The sequence below is a fragment of the Elaeis guineensis genome, chromosome 15, assembly GCF_000442705.2.
Source record: "Elaeis guineensis isolate ETL-2024a chromosome 15, EG11, whole genome shotgun sequence".
NCBI classification, from domain to species: Eukaryota; Viridiplantae; Streptophyta; class Magnoliopsida; order Arecales; family Arecaceae; genus Elaeis; species Elaeis guineensis.
Window position 1 is genome coordinate 66,018,749 of NC_026007.2, and position 17,300 is coordinate 66,036,048.

Here is a 17,300-nt window from a genome sequence, read left to right on the forward strand (position 1 = left end):
GGCGAGGTTTATTAGTCTTTATTAACCATACAGAACCCCGTAATCCTGAGCTGATCAATATCAAGCCAGATCAACCTCATACAGCAGACTGAGTGGTCAGACTCATTTAATCCCTACCAATCCATAAGACTTGTTGTCATGTCATCAGCCACCCTCCGACTGTCATCAGCCACCATTCGGCTAGCAACTCCTTCCTCACTCCCACCGGGTGTGCGCTAACACATGGCCAACAATTGCTGTGGGCCTGCACGCGTCTGTGGGCTCCGCCTTGCTGCGGCCTTCGTGCGTTGCATTTTCGGACTCTTCACATCATGCATTGCATGCTAGACTTCTCTATATATGGATTTTTCTCTTGTGAATCGAATTTGAGGTGCCAAATCTTAACAATCCATTTATCTGCACAGATCTCAAAGTGCACCATACTCTCCCATCCATCCACTTACATAAATCTTAAAAGTACGGTGTCATCTACTATTCATCCACCTAAATAGATCTCAAAGATTTCTATCCTTTATCATTTATCTAACTATATAGATCTCAATGCGCTCTATTCTCTATCATTCATTTACTTACACTGATTTTAAAGCATTACATTTTTTACCATTTATCTATCTATATAGATCTATCTATCAACACAGATCTCAAAGCTCTTTATCCTTTTTCTATCTATATAGATTTTAAAGTACTTAACCTTCCATCATCCGTTCATATGCATAGATCTCAAAGCATTCTATCCTTTATCATTCATCTATTTGTTTAGATTTTAAAGCACTCTGTACTCAAAGCATTTTGTCCTCCATGATCCATCCACTTATCTAGATCGCAAGATACTTTATCTTCTATCATTCATCTGCTTGTACAGATCTCAAAATACTTTATCCTTTGTCATTTATCTATATGCACAAATCATAAAATACTCCATCTTCTATCATTTATTCGTATGCATAAATCTCAAAGCGCTTTATTTTCTATCATTTATTTAGTTGTATATATCTCAAAGTATCCCATCCTCTATCATTCATATACATACATCCCATCCTTTCAATTTATGCTAAAATCAGAGTCCCTTGCCAAGTTAGTGGGAAGAATATTTCTAGCATTTTTTAAAAGTTTAGTTATGAGGTGATAATGTTTTATAATGGAGATAGATGGCTAGGGTATATTGCAACTAGTTTGAATGCACACAAGAAAAGGTAAATAATAACATGATATATTCCAATTTTCTCAAAAAATATTTCAAAGACATAAAAATTTAACACATCCTATCTCATAATGCCCTCTTTATGGTATCATTTACTTGAATGCAATTAAGATTAGATTGTAATGCGACGTAAGCTAATAATATACCATCTAACCTTTTCCATGAGCTGGGATATTGCTTTAATATATCATCTACCCTTTTCAAATGCCCCATCCATTGCAGGAGGCGTATTCCAGGACAATTGATAGAGATTTCTTCAGACGCTTATTGACCACTTTTGGATGTTTTTTTTCAAGCATAAGAGGGTGCGGATGAACAGCTAAGATGGCCATGTGAGGCACGGGAAGCAAACAGAGCCTCTAAATTTCTACAGCAAAGCAGATCCAAATAGCATCCCTTTAGATCTTTTCATCCGTTAGAGAGTGGTGTTACTGCAAACGACAAATAACGGGGGCTTATGCTGCACTCCGATCATCCGATGACTTCGGAATGGCCACTACGAGGGCCCAGCTGAAAGTACTGAGACAAAGGCCCTACCTTTTTTTTCTTTTTTTGATTCAAGCAAAAGCGTACTTTAGTTTCATCAAAAAAAAAAAAGAAAAGAAAAGGGCCCTACTTTAGAATGGCAGTTACCAAAAACCAAAAAAAAAAAAAAAAAAAAAAAAAAAAAAAAAGGATATCTGGGCTGGTAAGTTGGGTGTGTAGCTATGAACCACAATGACAATTCCTTCATTTAATATTTAATATCTTATTTAAATATTTTTTATCATATTAAAAATAAAAAATATGTGTAGCGAAGGAAAAATTATAGAGGCTTCCTTTTAAGTTTAAGTTAGTTAAATTTAGATCTCAAAAATTTAAAAAATTTTATTTAGCCACTAAAACTTTTATTTTCATTATAACATGGCCCAACTGTCTATTTAAATCTTAACATCGTTAACAAGGTAACAAAAAAATATCAAAATATCCTTAATTCAGAGAGGCTGGACCATAACTTTCATACAATCTTAAAGAACTCTGTTTTTTATGATTCATCCATTTGCAAAGATCTCAAATTGCTCCATCCTCCATTTATCCACTTACAGAGATCTCAAGGTACTCTATCCTCTATCATTCATCCACAAGCATAAATCTCAAAATCCTTTATTCTCTATCATTAATTTACAAATATAGATCTTAAAATACTTCATCTTCTATCATTCATTTACTTGCATAGATATTAGAGTACTTTATTTTTCATTTATTCATTTGTAGAAATCTTGAAATGCTTTATCCCCTGTTATCCATTTGCTTATATTGATATTAAAATATTCCATCCTCTATTATTCATCTGCTTGTATAGATCTTAAAGTACTTCATTGTCTATCATTCATTTATCTACACAGATCACAAAGTACTCCATACTCTCTAATCCATCTACTTGTATAGATCTCAAAGGACCATGTCTTCTATCATTCATCCATCTATATAGATCTCAAAGCTCTCCATCTTCTATTATCTATCTGCCTGTATAGATCTCAAAGTATTCTATCCTCTATCATCCATTTACTTGCACTGATCTTAAAGCACTTCATCCTCTACCATCTATTTATTTACATAAATCTCAAAATACTCCATTTTCTGGCATCTATCCATTAGCACAAATTTGAAAGTTCTTTATCCTCTATCATTCATCCATCCACATAGATTTTAAAGCACTCGATCTTCCATCATTCGTTTATATGCATGGATCTCAAAGCACTCTATCTTAATCATTCATCTACTCGCATAGATCTTAAAGTACTCCATACTTGATCATCCATTCATCAATATATATCTTAAAGCACTCTATCCTCTATGATCCATTCATTTGGCTAGATTTCAAAGCACTCTGTCCTCTTTCATTCATCTGCTTGTATAGATATCAAAATATTTTATTCTTGTTATTTATCTATCTATACAAATCTCAAGGCACTCCATCTTCTATCATTCATTTACACGCATAAATACCAAAATACCCTATTTTCTATCATCTATCTAGCTACATAGATCTTAAAGCATCTTATACTCTATTATTCATATACATACACCCCATCCTTCCAATTTATGTCAAAACCAGAGTCCTGCATGCACGTGCACGCACACACACACAAAAAAAAAAAAAAAGGTAAACAACAACATGATACATTCCAATTTTCTCAAAAAATATTTCAAAAACATAAAAAAATTAGCACAGCCTATCGTATAATTCCCTCTTTATGCTATCATTTACTTGACTGCGGTTAAGATTAGATTGAAATACGACCTAAGCTAATAATATATCATCTAACCCTTTCCATGAGCTGGGATATTGCTTTGATATATCGTCTACCCTTTTCAAAATGCACCATCCATTGCAGGAGGCATATTCCAGTACAAGTGAGGGAGATTTCTTCAAATGCTGTTTGACCACCTTTTGATGTTTCTTTTCAAGCACAGGAGGGTGTGGATGAATAGTTAAGATGGCCACGTGAGACAGGGACAGGAAGCAGACAGAGCCTCTAAATTTCTACTGCAAAGCGGACCCAAACAGCATCCATTTAGGTGGCGTTTGATACATCGCTGGATATCCTGAATTGCTAGTAATATAGGTCGTCAATAATATAATTTATCAATAATATTATTTATTATATTTAATATATATAGATAATATTATAGTTAAATTATTGAAAATCTTAATTGATATTTAGTATGATAATTAAATTATTAATAATATAATATTAAAATTTTAAAATACTTTTAAATTAAATTTATTAAAAATCATATCTCATGCATAAAATTTTTATTTTTTTCAAAATAAAAAAATATATTATATATTATAATATTTTCATCATTATATATTATTTATATTATAAAAATATAAATTATAATATTATATATTATAATTTATCAAAAAAGAAGAAGAAGAAGAAAATGGATGGAGCTGTCCCTCTTTTTCTTCTTGTTGTCGCCGTTGGACCATGCTTCGATGGTTAGGATTGTTCATAATTCGATTTCAGATCGCAAATCAGTTCGAACAGAATTGAAAAATCAAATCGAAATCGAATCGAATATAGTTCAGTTTGATTTTTATTTTTAAAAATTTTAATTTTCGGTTCGGTTAAAAATCGAAAAATCTAAAAATTGAATCAAAAATCGAAGTTATAATTTAAATTTATGTTGTTTAATATTTTAAGAATTTATTGATTATATGAATGGATGATTAGATTTTAGATTTGATCTATCGTTATAATTTATTGTGATACTTGATTGTTTATTTATATTATATATAATATGATTTTTGATATATTATATTATATTTATTATTAATTTATTATTTTTTAATTATCAATATATTATTATTTATCAATTATTAATTTTTAATATAAAAAATTATCAAACAACAAATTCAACGGATCTTGAATTTAATTAAATGTTATGTAACAAACTAACAATGAATCGATGATAATTATTTGAATATATTATATCAAAAATAGATAATTAAAAATAAAAAAATTATAAAAAAATAAATAATCAAATCGAACCGAACCGAAATTCTCGATTTGGTTTCTCTCTTGTTTGGATCAATTTTTGATTGTCATTTTTTTGTTATTTGATTTTTGGATCGGATCGAATCGGTTAAAACCGAATGAACGACCCTACCAGTGGCCACCGAAATGAGCTTGCAGTGAGGGGCTGGTGATTCCATTGTGCTCCCTACCATGATTCCAAACAGATAAAAAACAAAAAAAAAGAAGGAGAAAGAGGACCAGTTCTTCTCTGCTGCGCTCCATTTCTTTCTGAATGGCTGGCTGCCTCCTCTTTCCACACACGATCATCTGGCACAATACCATCGGTGGCGACCGACAGTATTTGATCCCTGTCGAGTCTGATTTTTTCTTTTTCTCCCATCATCAAAAAAAAAAAAAAAAAGAGAAGGGAGGGCTGATGGTTCCCACCACAGTGCCCTTCTCCTCCTTTGCTGCCACCGCAGGTGGCTGTCCAGCTAGAGAGCACTGTGAATAGGACGGACGGCGGCATCAGATGCGGCTTGCTGGCTACTCGATCGTCCAAACAAAAATAAAATAAATAAATAAAATATAGTAGGGACCGTCGGATTTCAATAGACCGGTGGTTCTCTTTGATCTCAATAGATTGGCTAGTTTTCGATTGCCGTCAGTCGGATTTTGTTGAGGAGGATGTTGGTTTTGGTCCTTTTTTTTCGTTGCCCATCGCAAGGAAGAAGATCGGCTAGATTTTTTGAAAATATTTTTATCCGAAAAAATTATAAGATTATTATAGTGGTAATTTGGATTGACATCATTCTTTTGATAATCCAGATTATCTCATTGAAAATAATTTAGATTGCTAAAAATTTTAAATTAATAACTTAAAAAATATATCAAATATAATAATTTAATTTATTATATTAAATTATCAGTAATCTGCATAGATTGCCTGCTATCAAACGGAACCTTGGGTCTTTTCATCCGTTAGAAACGGGTGCTACTGTAAACGATAAATAACCAAAGGCTTATGCTGCACTCCGATGATTTCGGAATGGCCTTTATGAGGGCCCAGCTGAAAGTACTGAGACAAAGGCCCTACTATTTTTTTTTTTTTTTATTCAAGCAAAGGCCTGCTATTTTTTTTTTTTATTCAAGCAAAGGCCCTACTTTAGTATCAAAAAAGGAAAAAAAAAGGCCCTACTTTAGTATCAAAAAAGGAAAAAAAAAGGCAGTTACCATACCTAAGATAAAAAACCGAGGTAGGTAAGTTAGGTGTGTAGCCATGAACCACAACGTCAAGTCCTTCATTTAGCATTTAATATCTTATTTAAATATTTTTTATCATATTAAAAATTAAAATATGTGTAGTGGAGTAAAAATTATAGAGACATTCTTTTAAGTCAATTACATTTAGATCTCAAGAATTCAAAAGATTTCATTCAGCCAGTAAAATTTTTATTTTTGTTATAATATGATCCAACAATTTATTTAGATCTTAACACCATTAATAGAGTAACAAAAAAAATATCAAAATATTCTTAATTCAGAGAGACTGGATCATAACTTTCATGCAATCTTAAAGAATATTTCCATCCTCTATAATTCATCCATTTGCAGAAATCTCAAAATACTCCATTATCCATTTATCCACTTACAGAGATATCAAGATGCTCTATTCTCTATCATTCATCCACAAGCATAAATCTCAAAATTCTCTATTCTTTATTATTCATCTATAAGTATAGATCTTAAAATATTTCATTTTCAATCATTTATCTATTTATATAAATATTAAAGTACTTTATTTGTCATTCATTCATTTGCAGAAATCTTATGCAGGATGGTAATAAAATTGAGATATTTGAATTTTTTTTATTCCTAGAAAAAAATTATTATCGACACTACATGCAATATATGGCTATGCACATAGCCATGAGCTGTAAATCTCGATGATAATAAAATTAAGATATTTAAATTTTTTTATTTTTTAAAAAAAATTATTGCCGATACTACATACAATATGTGGCTATGCACACAACCATGAAAGTCTCGTTCATCAAATACATTGATGGATTGCTGTAGAAACCAGTAGCTGTGATATATATTATATGCATGATTATACCGGTGCACATAGTATAGGCACTAATTTTTCTGCTCAAAAAATTGATCCAAAAAAAAAAATATTAGATGGATGGAATATATCATGAATATTAGATGAAATCATTCTACATGGATTCATTTTACTTTAGGATAAAATTATTAAATAAATTTATTTCATTTTAGGCCATTAATTTATTTCACGTTCTTTTTTAATTTTTTATAAATTTTTTATTTATATATTATATTTTTTAAGATTTTGTTTTTTCTTACTATATTATTTTTTAGATGAGGTAGGACTTCAGCGGCTGGCATGCTTGACCCGTCCGACTGGCAGAGACAAATTAATGCTGAGCTGGGTTGAGAAAAGGAAACTATTAGTAAAGATTAGGGAGACCTTGTGGATGATCGATAACAAAAGAAATTATGGCCTACATTATATGTAATACGTGGCCATACATGCAGACATGGGCATTGATTGCTGTGGGTTCCATTCATTAAATATGTTGATGTATCATCATACAAATCAGTAGTTGTTATACACCGCATGTATTGATGGGTACAGTGTAAGCACTAATTTCTCTACTCCATGAACTGATATCAAACAAAAAATTATTAGGGCGGTCACATCCATTATGGATATATGGTGAAATCATGCTATATTGATTTATTCTATCTTAAGACAAAATATTGGACTAATTTATTCCGTCCTAGATATACCGTAGATATGATCCACCTAATAATTTCTTGGTCCCAAATAGCAAGATGCCGTGGCAACAGAAATTAGAATATATATTCTGTAACAATGCAACAAGTGGAAGCTCTAAAGACTGTTGATTGCCTTGGGAACTAATAGTATATATAATAAGGGTGGGGTACCAAGGATTGAAATGGAGGATTGAAAAAATCTTGTACATTTTATATAATATATATATGAGTGTATCATTTAAAATTCAACTTCTAGATAAGGGTGGATCTTTATCTACAATCTAAAATTGAGGAAAAAAAAGAACCAGAAAAATTAAAAGCAAAGGGGACAGTTAATATTTAATAAAAAAATATCAGCATGTATGCAAGATTTGGAGAAACAAACTTAACAAGAACTAGAGTTGCCTACCTCATTGAGAAACAAACTTAACAAGCTTTATTGCAGAAATACCTCATTGAGTTTTGGTCCATGGAATGGTAACGCTCTGGCCTTCATGAATAGAGTTGCCTACCTGACACTATGTGGTTATAGGTATGGCATGCATGCTGGCCAGCCCCCATGTATTTTAGGTGATAAACTATCAAAGCAAAGAAAAGTTTAGATCAAGAGGACCTGTTTTGGATTGAAAAAAGTATTTATAGTTAGCAATTTCATAATATCTCGCAACTAATTTGGTTCTTTCCAGATGCTTTAGCATTACCACCAGCCTGTATAGACTGTGTTTTGTAAAGAATATCTACATAATGATCTCTTCAGTCAGCATGTTCATTGGTTTTCCTCCGAGAGTTTGCACATTGTCCTGCTGTAATGCATTGCAGTTAATTGATTTTTCTGCATCGTGAAACTCATTCGCTAAACATGAAGTTTCAAACTGCCTAACATCTTCTAATTCTAAGATCTTCTAGTTGTTTGAGTTTTGCAAGCTATTCTTGATGGTAAGATTGAAGTATCTGCTTTGCTTAGAAAAATACATGTAGGAGGTGCTTGGTTGGGGGGAGTGGGGGTCTGAAATCGGAATGGAAATGGATGACTCCTATTCCAACTGTTTGGTTGAGAAAAATCCCGTCCCGATTCTGATTCCGAGGTAGCATGGAAATGATCAAATCTACATAGAATTCAATCCTTACTTTTCTTTATGGATTCAAATTTTTATTTCAGTTTCAATTTCGATTCCGATTCAGGTCATGAACTAAGCACTTTAAGAAATTTGACCATTCCGATTCTGATTTCCAACCATTCCAATTTCTATTTCAATTTCGATTTCGGTTGCGAACCAAGCAGCTCCATAAAAATATAACTTACCGGCTTTTCATCTTGTTGAATGTGTTCAATCTCTCTCTCTCTCTCTCTCAATATGCTCTCATGTTGGCAAACATGTGCATGGTTTGCACTCCTACATGCCAGCAGGTGCGTGCGTGTGCTTCTTTTGTGTTTTTATTATGAGATCATTTCGAGTATGATTGAGGTGCGATTCAGCCCTCAAAGGTCAAATCTTGATCCTGATCTCACATGTAAATGGGCTTTAAGATCTAATAGGTTTGACATTTACATAAATGTAATACATAGATTTCACATGTACATGAATGCAATACATAGAGCCATCATTTCCTGAGTGAAAATATGTCCTCCAACAACATTGGCATTTATGAAGAAAAAAAGGAAAAGATGAGGGCACATGTGCAAACAGTAAATTCACAATGGTTTACATAAAAAAGGTGTTCTTAAGAGGGTATAGTTGAAAATATGCTTTCTAATAACCACAAATTTTTGATGAAGGATAACTAGACATGATTATTTTATCTTTTAAATGAATCTCTAGTCCTGAATTTAGTTGCTAAACCTTCTACTCCCCCTCCTTCTCTTCTATCTTCCTCCGCTTAATCCTCTTTTTTTCTACTCTCTATTCTCCAAAAAATCTCTCTTTTTTTTTTTTTTCTTTTCTTTTCTCCACTGATTTCATACTCGCTTTCCATCAATATTTCAGGGCTATTTGAACTCCTGCAGTTCAATCTATTTTGGTCAACTTGCAGATATGATCCAACCCGCCTATTTGGTCTCATGCATCTGTACCACATGCTGCATTAAAATTGGCAATTTTCAATATGAGCCATTGATATGGACACTACACGACACATACTTAGATGGATTCAGATTCGGAATATACAAGTTTTGATTATAAACGGATTGACTCGTTTATGACACAACAAATTTGTGTCTTTAGTGGGTTGATCTGTGTAACCCATTTTGATTTGCTTAACTAAAAGGGTTAAAACAGGATAATGGGTTATACGACACATTTAAACATGTTTAATACATTTATTTTAATATTACTTGAGAGCATATGAGGAGTGTTTGTAAATAAAATTAATTTTATAAAATTATTTAACTTTGTTTTAGAGCTATGAATTAGCATAGCAGGTAACTAAATTATTTTTATATTATTTTAATTTTTTGATTAATTTTTTATTATTTTAGTTAAATTTTATCAAAAAATTAAATAGTTAAACGGATCATTAGGTGGGTCGTGTACTTATTTAATCTATCAACACGATTACTAATTGTGTCAGACGGATCGTATCGTGTCCATCCATATATATTCATATCGTATTCGTGTTTCATAAATTGATCTATTTAATTAAATAGATTATATTCAGATTATACTAATATGTATTATACTCCTAGATCGGTACCATCCATGGACACGAATTATCAGCCCAATGCTGCACGTTGAGATGCAGTTAGGATGCTGCTCCTCATGGCTGAAATGCTGCAGCTCGACCTGCGGCCAAGACGGGCGCATGATAAGCAGCAGCTTCTCAAGTCTTGTTCTTCCCAAAATGTCCCCGATGCTCCTGTTGGGTGTTTTCCGCCTCCAAAGCGGCCTTTCGAGGCTCCTCTCCCACTCTGTCTCTATCTCTGCATGCCTACCCACGGCCCCCCTCTCCCCTCCGTTGCTGCCCTTCATCACTCCTTTCACGTCCCCCGTCTCTTGCCTCAGCTCCCATTCCTCTGCCATTGCCACCCTCTCCCACCTTACTACCTGCAACTCAAGTTATGAAACCTGGGCTGCACTGCAACATCACTTACAGGGCTCCAAACAAACTCTTAGATCTAAAATCTGATCTGAGCCCATTGACGTTGTTGTAGTTTCTAATTCTAAGTGGAGGGTACGTCAGTTTGGTATTCAATCATTGGGGGGTGGTTTTGGTTTATACAATTGAGAAGTGGACCAATGGAGCATGCTTGGACGCCATCGAGAAGAGGTTGCAAGATGACAACAGATTTGATTGACTGGAGAAAAAGATAGTTGATTCAGTGGCGGAGTTTACATCTCTAGCGGAGTCAATTAAGGGGTAGCTATTCAATGATGGTGAAGCATCTACTTCAGCAAACTCAAATTCCACCAGAGATCCACATAGGTATCTAAGTCATCACACCTTACAATTTTAGAAGATACTAGATATCGGGTGCTTCGTAGGGGTCATATGCTGGATTCCATACCTAGTTTGGGTGATTTGGGACAGCAAAATATGGTATCTAAATTTTCATGACGGCAAGATGCTAAATTCAATCTACAAGGACAGTGGGTCTTTGCACATGAAGAAAGAGGATGGCAAGATGCTTCTTATGTTCCTATGGTGCCGGCTTATCATGCTCACAGTCCTCATCAAACTTATGATCCCTCCTTGGTGGTTGAAAAGGGGATCAAGCTTCAAGTGGCAGTTTTTTATGGGGGGTATGAATCCCAAAAGCTTTCCCAAAAGCTTTCTTGATTGAGTGAGAGAAGAGACATCAATTTTCTGGAGCAAAATTGAAGGGCCTTGCTCATATTTGGTGGAGTTGATTACAAGAATCGAATTGACACCCAATGAATGATTGCTACTACTTGGAGATGAAAGATCATGTACCAACAAATTTCTTCCTGTTGACTACACCCCACAATTATGCATCAGATTCCATCAGTTGCAGCAAAAGGAGAAGCCTCTGAAGGCCTACACTGAAAAGATCTTTGAATTAGCCTCCAGGATAGGTATTGATAAGACTGATTACATCCTGGCAGCTTGGCATCTTGCAGGTCTGAAAGTAAAAATTCAGGACGAACTTGTCACACAAAGGTTGTGGACAGGGGAAGAAGCCTGCTAAGTTGTGTTGCAGATGGAAGAAAAGTTAAATAGAACAACGATCTATAGCTGCACATTGTCAACCGGTTACTTTGAAGTGAGCTTGGCTACTCCTAAGTTGCTCATATGGTATTTGAAAGCAAACAGAAGGATGCAAGTGTGACATGCTATCCTTTTGGGATGAGTGGATATATTGCAAGGATGTGTCCTATGTAACAGGCACTCATTGAAGAATGTTCAGAATAGGCTGAATCAGAAGATGATGATGCGCCAAAGATAGACCTTGAAGGTGACAAAGGAGGTGAAGTTTTATTTATCCACAGAGTGTACAAACACACACACACACACACACACACACAAAAAAAACAAAAGGACAGGCCTGATTGGAGGAGGAACAACATATTCAGAATGACTGCTCCCTGTCAAGGAAAATTATGTGGGCTGATTATCGATTGTGGCAGCACAGAGAATGCTGTCTCTTCGGAACTTGTGGAGAAGGTTAACCTGAAAATGGAATGAATAAAGCATTCATATAAGCTGGCATGGCTGGACAACCATGAGGTAGCATTTGGTATATTACATAGGTAATGTTGCTATGCTAATATAATTGTAAAGGAAATGTGATTATCTAGTAAAATTATAAAAAATTTTATATTGCGGTATTTGGTATGTGCAGTAATGTTGCTGTAAAATTATAGAAAATTCTACATTATAGTATTTGATATACAATTTAGATTATATAGAACATAAGCTATTTTTTCAAAATACTTCCATCCTTGCTTATTGATTATTATCTATTTTTTAGAGAGACAATTTTGAGACCAACCATTTTTTGTGACATCACCCATTATATTTTTTTTTTTCTATTTTCATCAACTGGGACTACCCATAATTTATTTTGATTTATTTTGATGGGAGTATTTTGGTCCTAAAGTTATCTTGTTGTAAGATTACAGGATTGAAAGATTACATGCAATCACATAGCCACCTCCCTCTAGACAATCAGATTATCTCTTTTTGAGGTAATGCTGCATCACATGTAATGCAGCATTACCTATTAAAGTAACGAAACAAACAGCATAATTTGATTACTTGTTGCAAAAATTACATATAATCTTGTTTGGATTTCATGCTACCAAACGCCCCTGATATTGTTGTGAGGATCGGTGTTTGTTGATATTTTCATTGGGCCATGACTATATTGATGAGGTTCTTTGTGATGCTGTTCCAATGTCTGCAACCCATGTTTTGCTGTGTACTCCTTGAATGTGCGATAGGAATACAACAGCATCTATTCTTCATCTATAGCAAGAAGCAATTGGTCATGCATCCCAAGAAGCTAGAAGCAGCAATACCGAAGCACTTGAGGTTAGAACTTGCATGAAGAATGTCCAAAGTGTAGGAGATGGGATATGGGGCCTTATCCTGGATGCCAAACCAATTCAGCAATCGCTTCACGCTCAAGTGTGAGCCTATGTGCACCAGAAGCGAATTAGTGCAGCAAAGAAGCCAAAATAAGGCTAAAAGTACCCCACTGGCTGTACACTGGTGGTGTTCATGCTAAAGTACCATGAAAAATATTCTGGTCAATTTGGGGTCTTTGGTCACAACTTTAGTTAGTTTCAATTCTTGTTTATGAGTCCTATTTGCTGCTAAATTGTAGATCAGCTGGTATTTTTCCTATTTAGGATTTTAGCAGTTGTTGGATTGGTTCATTTGCTTTAAAAAGGAATCCTAATAGGGTTAGAATAGGGGGCCGGCTGAGGTTAAATAATTTTGTATGCTGCTGGATAAACACACAGGGATTACTTGATTTATTCTGTGATTGAACAGTTGCCAAAGGCCTTCTTCTTTCTCCCTTCACTTCTATTTTTCTTCCTGTTTATCCTTTTTTTCTACTTTCTATCATCCACGAAATCTTTGCTGTTTTTTTTTTCTCTTTTCTCCATTGATTGCACATTTAGTTTTTTACTGATTTTCAGATCTGAAATCTGATCTGAACCTATTTACCTTGCTCTAACCTCTAATCCAATTTGAGTTTACATCATGACGCTTGCGAGTTGTTCCAAACTTACATAACCATAACCATAACTTTAACAATCAAACCTTCTCTCAACTATTTGTAGTCAGCTTTGTGCATCATTCTCGAATAATTCCTAATTTCTTATTCAGGGCTGTCTTTAATGGTTTTTCAAGCTTTTGGATATCCTTTCAATTTATGTATTCAATATCTACCTTGTGAATACTTCAAACCATGGTTTCAAAGATTGCCAAAACACTGAAAACAGGAGAATACGATGGGTATGTACCATTTTGACACAAGACCAATATCCTTGTGGCATTGCAAAAGCCAAGATGAATGATAGTGGGTAGCAAAGCTCCAGAAAGGAGAAACTAGAAAATCTCATCCAATAACCATAAAGAATTTTGTTCCCTTCTCTTCCGCTCCCTCCTTCCATCTTCGCCCCCTCCTCTCCCATAGTTTCCCTACCTTTAGCATGTGGCAACCTAGTTCTCATGGGATGAGTTGTAATACCTCATTAAAACCTTTCTTTCACCTAATTGAACTAGGAAATGAGAGGACTATGGAATTAACTGTGAGAAATCAATAAAGGGGGGCCTAAACTGGGTTGTCTTCCCCTTAATATAGGCACATTTGAATGGTTAAGTAAAGAGGAAGATTTATGGTAGCATCAAATGAAGTAGTAAGAAAAGGATATTAAAAAGGTTTCAATATCAATAGAGGTGGCTGTTAATTTTGGCTTTAAAAGTTGGCTTGGGTTGTACTGGCTAGTGGTTGGTGCAGCACGTGCCATGCCATGCCTTGCTGAAACAAAAAGAAAAGGAATTAGTTCCTTTTCAATTAAAAATCAATAAAAGAATCCACAGGTGCCATACTGACCCAATCCTTCAACTAGCTTGGCATAGTACTTGCTGGCTGCAATGGTCCAAAACTAGAAACTATGCTATTGCTAGGAGTGATTGGCAAGTATGGATTTAGAGCCTATGCTCAGATAGTTGAAAAAAGGCTCGATAGTTATGGTGGTTTTGCATACGTACTTGATACATGCATGCACAAATTAAATTCTTTATTCAATGACCAGAAGTATTCATAAGCACAAAATCCTTATCAAACTCGGAATAATATAACTTACAGTAAAACTTTTTTACTCATATTTTAGAAGTGGTTGCAAAATCTGACATGATTACATTATCAAAACAGTGGTTGTTTATTAAATGTTCTCGCACCATGTTCCTCTAGTCATTGTCATGCATGATCAGTTGGATCTTCATTGTGTTTAGCATTTATTAAAAAAAATAAAAAATCTAGGTTGACATAGAAATATCCTTTTCTTTCCAGATAGCTAACTTAGCCGAAAGAAAATTGATTTCTTGATTTGTTCTTTGAATAAACTTAATAGAAATATGCTTCCTAGCAACAAAAATATATCTGGTCTTTCTCACAAAGATTATATAGAAGGCATTTCATTTTTCTGGTTAGTAAATGAGTTATGTCTTTTCATTATCTTTAGGTCAGTCAATGAACGTCAAAGAGAATCGTTGGAAGAATTTGCTAAGGAGGAAGCAATTCAAGAAAGCAGTGGATCAGCTGAAGGAAACTGGTAGGTTTTTCTCTAACATTTATAAGTTCAAAATTAGAATGTAAGGGTCCTTATTGCTTCAAGAATTTGATTGATTTTTCAATTTTTTAATTGATTATGATCATCATAGTACTAGTGTAATTTTTCTGCAAAGTTTGCTCCTTCTGATTATTTTATGGTTCGTTATTTACATAATGGGCCTTGTGATCAAGTCTAATTTTTTCGTTTAACATTGTATATATTATTTATAAAACTGTTGATGCTTCTACAAGCTTCAGTAGATGATTTTATCTTAAACCCTCAAATTCCTTCTTGATTCCATAGTAGTAGTCTGGGCAGACTACATGCTTCTTTTGTTAGTTGATTGGTTAACATGTTTGGCTTTTATTTGTGTTAATTTTTGAATGAACACAATCCTCAAGTAAGTATTTTCTTTATCAATGATAATATCTAATAGTTTGGCATGGGAATTTAAGACAATACCAAAAAAGACTTTTCCTATGATGTACTGTACATCCTTCATATACACAAAATATGAAGTTTTGCAGCCATCTCAACAAGATGGGTGTGAGTGGAATAGATCAGTTGAAACTGAGAGTTAACTTACAATATGGTTAAACCTGCAAGCAAGTGTACGAGTTTGGTATCAAACAAAGACCTCATTGACTAAGACATGAGGGCTAAAATAGTCATCATTTGGAATATTACCTATACCTGCTACCAAGGTGTTTGAGTAGTAGTTTTGGCCATCTCAGTTCAGACCAAAGATTTCTTTTTTATGATTTTGTTGCTTAAAGGAGAATATAGTCATGATTAGCTCACAGAAACTTTGCTTTGATGGCCAGATTCTGTTCTCCAAAGAGCAAATGAACAACATCGGCCTTACTTCAATTTTTAAAAATAATGATGAAAATGGTCATTTTTGCAGAGGTTTCAAGGGTCATAACCCATTTGAAATAAAGAGCATGTGAAGCTAAATTTGATTTTGGTATGGCTCCACTTTTGCAAAGGCTGAGGTCTAGTCTAATAAAAATTAAATGGCTAGGATTCACACTAATCTCATTCAAAATTCCGCTGATTATAATTGACCCAAAGGAGACGGTCATTCCAGTGGCTAGAGATCATATTATCGTGGAGTTTAACCCTATCTGATTGCCACACTTGATCACAATATGAAATGTGAAGAATAGGTTTAGCTAACCTTGTTTAGATGAAGGATGCAGTTTAAGTTGACATGCAATATATACAAAGAGGTAAGATCAATTGGAAACTTGCCAAAACAAGGGTTTGAATTCCATCCATAAATTATAAAGGGTTGGGGTTTTAAAAAAATAATTGTTGCTGCAACTGTCTTGCTGTTCATCGGATCGTCATGATTATATGTATCTCTATATTGAACTCATAATAGGGGTTGCCATCATTTGATGCTTGATATCAAACTAAATGACCATGATACAACCCACACATTTAAAGGTATGGCTGTGCCATAAACCAAAGTAGAAATTCTAGCACTTGGTCTCCAACTCAGATGAAGGAAAGAGCAAATATTGTCTCAGGCCTGTCCTAACCATATTTGGCAATGGTTAAAGATGGACAAAGCCACATAGGAGGGCTTTTACCCTGCTAGCTGTAAGGAAGTGACAGACCTGTTCTTGTGAAGTGGATAGGTTGTCCACATAATCTTATTAAAAGGCTTCCAGATATTATCTTGTTCTCCTAATAGCAGATTTGTGATCCCACATAAGGTAACTTCAATATTTGATGCCAAGTTGCCAATAACTGATGGCAATATAATATCTCCAGTGATGTGTGAACCATAGTGTTGCATGGTCTGAGTTGAATTTGGACAGATGTCGATGAGTACAACCAGGAGCCATAGCTAAGTTTTGTATGAACCCAGAGAGCACCTGCTCTAATCAACTTTAAAAATAATAACGTAGTCCTTAATCTTTGCCTATATTTGACAATGGCTAGTGATCACTAAAATTTGCTGTCATTTACATGCTTCTTATGCTTCTCCTTTGCAAACAAGTAGAACAATCCTTTGATACAACTTCTATGCGA